At 38.4% G+C, this 4,310-nt stretch overlaps 1 protein-coding gene across 1 annotated transcript in view; it reads right to left on the bottom strand.

The window, feature by feature from the left end:
* WASHC5 (WASH complex subunit 5) overlaps positions 1–4,310 on the bottom strand; it is a gene marked incomplete at its 5' end in the record, with an annotated part of 67,697 nt that overhangs the window by 22,457 nt on the left and 40,930 nt on the right.

Below are 4,310 nucleotides of genomic sequence, written 5' to 3'. Positions count from 1 at the left end.
TACATTACAGTTTTAAATTGTTTATTTCCACTGAGTTGGGCTGTTGGTGACTTGGGTTGAGAAGTCAAGGTTAGTTTTAGCTGTCAGGCTAAATGACTTAAGTCCTGTTGTCTCTAGGAGGCTTTTAAATTCCCAGAGATGGGCAAAATAGAACCTGTGTCAGGTCTATTTTAACAAAGGAATTCAGAATTCCTGTGTTCTACCTAATGTTTGAGACTACGACAAAGCAACTTGCCCTTTCTTCCTACTTTCTTAAATTTGTAGATGCATCTTCTGACCAACTCTCGATGAGTATGCTGATAACAACGATAACAACCAACGACATTTACTAAGCACTTGCTATGTGGCGGGTAGGTATGGTGCTAAGACTTCTCCATGTGTTACCTCATTCCATCCACATTTTCCAGATTACTGAGGCTCACATAGACCTGATTCCAAAACTATACTCTTAGCTGCCATTTAAGGGTTCTCAAACACTGAGAGAGAGGGTCCTGGAATCACTGAAAGAGCTTGTTAAAATATACAAATCCACATCCCATTTCTGGAGAATTGAATTCAGTAGATCTAGGGTGGAGTCCCAGTCTCCGCATTTTCAATAAGCATTCTCGATTATATGGTCAACTTTCTTAACAGAATGAGGCTTGAGAAGGAGCAAAAGGAGCCCTCAGAGCAAGAGTGGTTTAAATTTGGAGATAAATTAGGACAGAATGAGATGATTTCCAGAACTGCCTACAACTTCTACTTTCAGGCTTCTCAGAGTCCTTCTGCCACCCAGGCAGTATATGAATATATCACTTGAGGGACGCCCAGTTCTGACAGTGATATCATACATGGCATGGAAATTCCAATCCATCTTAGTCTTCTCTGCATATATTAATAGAGATTTAGCTGGAGAATATTCTAGGAGGGCATCAGTGATTCAGCCCGAGTACCAAGAAAGGAGAAGCTATAAAGCCTTTTGGGTCATTTACTCTTTCTGGCCCATGAGTCAAACAAAATTCCTCATTTCTGCTGGAAATTTTGGAAGAAGTTTATAAACAGTTTGCTAACTTTCCTAAGTTTCTAGTGACAAAATAGGGCTGGATGAGAAGGCGATATAAAGGAGCCACATCAAGAGAATATTTAGTTTATGGGAATTCAACAAGGTACTGTATAGATAGAGAAAGCAGAGAATCATTTTCTCTTGGCTAATTCTGCCAGCTATTCTCAGGAGAACTCAGATGTACCTACTTTGGGTCTGTGATCCGCAAGATTTCTCTGCAGAGTCGACCAATAAACGTTACAGACTCATCCACAGGGGTAAACTTTGGTATTGGAATGTGAGTAGACTGGTACATGCTTTGCCAGTCTTGAATCTAGAAAACAAAGCCATATATATTTAGTACACCTTCGATAAAGTAACCTAGTTACCTGTTTTCCACATAACTTTACAAATGCTTCATGAACAGTGATAATAAATGTTTCTTGATTTTGACGATGGAACTCTTTAAACTGTATTAAGAGCTTCCCAAAGTGCCACATATAACATTTATGAAAAGAAACATCTGTGAAAAAGTGAACTGACTAAGGAGAAGTGAGAAAAGGAAAGACACATGAACTTCTGGCTTTTGTTTTATGAGTTGATATGTATCAGAGTAACATAAAAATCCAAAATATCATAAGGTTGGAAGATATTCAACCTTTTTGAAAATATCAGTTTTCTACATAAAAACTGGAGTGTCTCTGTTAACTACTGACTCAAATCAAACTTACTCAAGTAAAAAAAATAGGCAAAGGAGTTAGTAGGCAGTTTTTCCAAAGAAGACATATGAATAGCCAACATGCATGTGAAAAGATGCTCAGCAGCATTAGCCATTAAGGAATGCAAGTCAAAACCATAGTCTGATATCACTTCACACTGAATAGGATGGCCATAATAAAATAATGGAAAATATCCAGTGTTCTTTAAGAAGTACAGCAACTGGGGATTAGCAGATAGCATCATGGTTATGTCGCTGGACTCCCATTTAGTCAACCGTGGTTGAAGTCCCAGACCCGGTGGCTTAAAACTCATGCCAGCCACACGTGTGTACGTGCGTTCCCAAGATCCTGAGAGGAGAATGGAAGAGAAGGTATTATGGCATGGCAGGGGGTGACTTCTCACTTTCTGTCTCTCTCTGTTTCTCCCGTAAGCACACATACCCTACAGCAAAAATCTCTCAACAACAAAAAGAGAAGAAAGGAAAAAAGGAAAGAAAAGAAAAGAAAAAGAGCAACTGGAACTCTTCACACACTGCTGGTGATACAATGGTGTCACTGTTGTGGAAAACAGTTCAACAGTGCCTCAATAAGATAAGGATAGACTATATGTCTCAGGAACCCCACTCCTAGGTATATGCCCTGATTAAACCCAACTGAAGTCCTAATTTTTTTTGAGTTCTCAGTATTTTGGTTATAACAATTACAAAAAGCAGCTCCATACTGTAGTCACTTAATTACGTTTACTTTCTCCTTAAAACATAAACTCCCAAGGTCAGGTACCAAATCAAATTTTTGCAACCCTCATACCCCCCTGAAGGTATTCTAAAGGTACTCAGAATACCTAGTGCTTACTGATTTTCAGTATATTAAAAAAAAGTTATTTAATTTTATTTATTATTATTATTATTATTATTATTTAATTTGCTATCAGATGCATGTGCTTACCAGAGAGAGAGAGAGAGGGAAAGTGAGAAAACAAGCCTCCAGGTCAGGGACTCCAAGTATGGTCAACCATGTGAGTCCAGTGCCTCAACTACCAAGCCACCACTGGCCTAATTTTTAGTATTTAAGTAAGCATTCCTGTTGGCATTTCTGAAATTTGGGATGTATACTTTAAACATGAAAAATAGGAAACATAGTCAAGAATTAAAAATTGTTTTAGATACCTTTGTTCTTAAGAAGTTATTACACTCTTGCTCCACATTATAATTTATAATACGAGATACTTCTTCCTGCCAAATCTTCAGACCATAAATGCTGACGTAGTCTTGTATATATTCAAAAGAACGATGGAATCCATCCATGGTAGCTCCTAACTCTTTCAGCTTGGGCATTAATTCACTTGGCTACACGAAAAGAGAAATGTAAATTATTATGTTGGAACAGATTGTAAACTATCAATACTTTACAGTAGAATTGTGATGACACACCAATGAAGAGACCACAGTCATGGTTGAAGACAGTTCATGATTTGGAAATACTTATTTCCTACCTCACCTAGAGTGAGCAGCTACTGATGGCCGAACTTTTAGCAAGGGACAGATTTCCTGTACTAGGGAAGGAAGCTTCATATAAAATAATATAAAAAATTAATGTTAATAACTTTTCTTATGACATTTGATGAATTTATCTAACTTTGAAATACTTTAAAATGAATTTACCGAGGGACCGGCAGTTGGCATAATGACTATGGTGCTGGACTCCCATGTAGTCAAATGCAGTTCCAGTCCCGGACTCAGTGGCTTAAACTCACACCCTGCACGTGTGTGTGCCTGCACCCAAGATCCCGAGAGGAGAATGGAGGAGAAGGGACTGTGACGTGGCCATCCCCCCTGGGGGATGATTTCTTACTTTCTGCCTCTCTGTCTCTGTCTTTCTGGTGAGCATGCGTGCCCCATAGCACGCCCCCCTCCAAAAAAAAAAAAAGAACTTACTGAAGTGAAAAATACCCTATATATAAATTTCAGGCCTTTTGTCTCTTGAGAAAAATGATCATATTCCCTAAAGGATAGAACAAAATTAAAATTATAGCCTTTATAGTTCCTATCTTTTTTAATAAGTTCGTTTAACTCTAAGAAGTAACTCTGACTCATAAACACCTGTTCTATTCATAAACTTAGGAATCAAGTGAAGGGAAAAAGCACTGCTTTAAAAAATATTTTCTTAGACTATAAATGGATTACAATTTAGAAGCAAAAAGCACATTTGTGTTTGTATTGAAGATCAGGTAACACATCAGATGGGGAAAGATCTCGATCATAATAGGTTGAAGATGGTATTCTAGTCCAACTCGCCAGCTGAGTAGAGAAAAAGACAATCAGCTTCGGCCATTTAGTACCTTGGCACGAGGGTTAAATATCAATCCCCGATGCAGGGCAAAAGCAACACGTTTGACTAGCTCCTTCCTTATCCCATCTTCCAGCAGCTGCTTTGGGTCCACCTACGTACAAATCAAAATTTGAGAAGAGTTTAGTCCTGAAGGAATCCAGAGGAAGAATAATTCCCAGAATCTACAGCAGAACATTTTCCTACTCCATCTCTAAATGATTGGAATCCCCCCCCCCCCTTTT

Source organism: Tupaia chinensis, unplaced genomic scaffold, assembly GCF_000334495.1.
Source record: "Tupaia chinensis unplaced genomic scaffold, TupChi_1.0 Scaffold000227_1, whole genome shotgun sequence".
In the NCBI taxonomy this organism is placed as follows: domain Eukaryota; kingdom Metazoa; phylum Chordata; class Mammalia; order Scandentia; family Tupaiidae; genus Tupaia; species Tupaia belangeri.
Note: the sequence above shows the minus strand (reverse complement) of the source record. Positions and strands in the feature narration are given on the sequence as shown.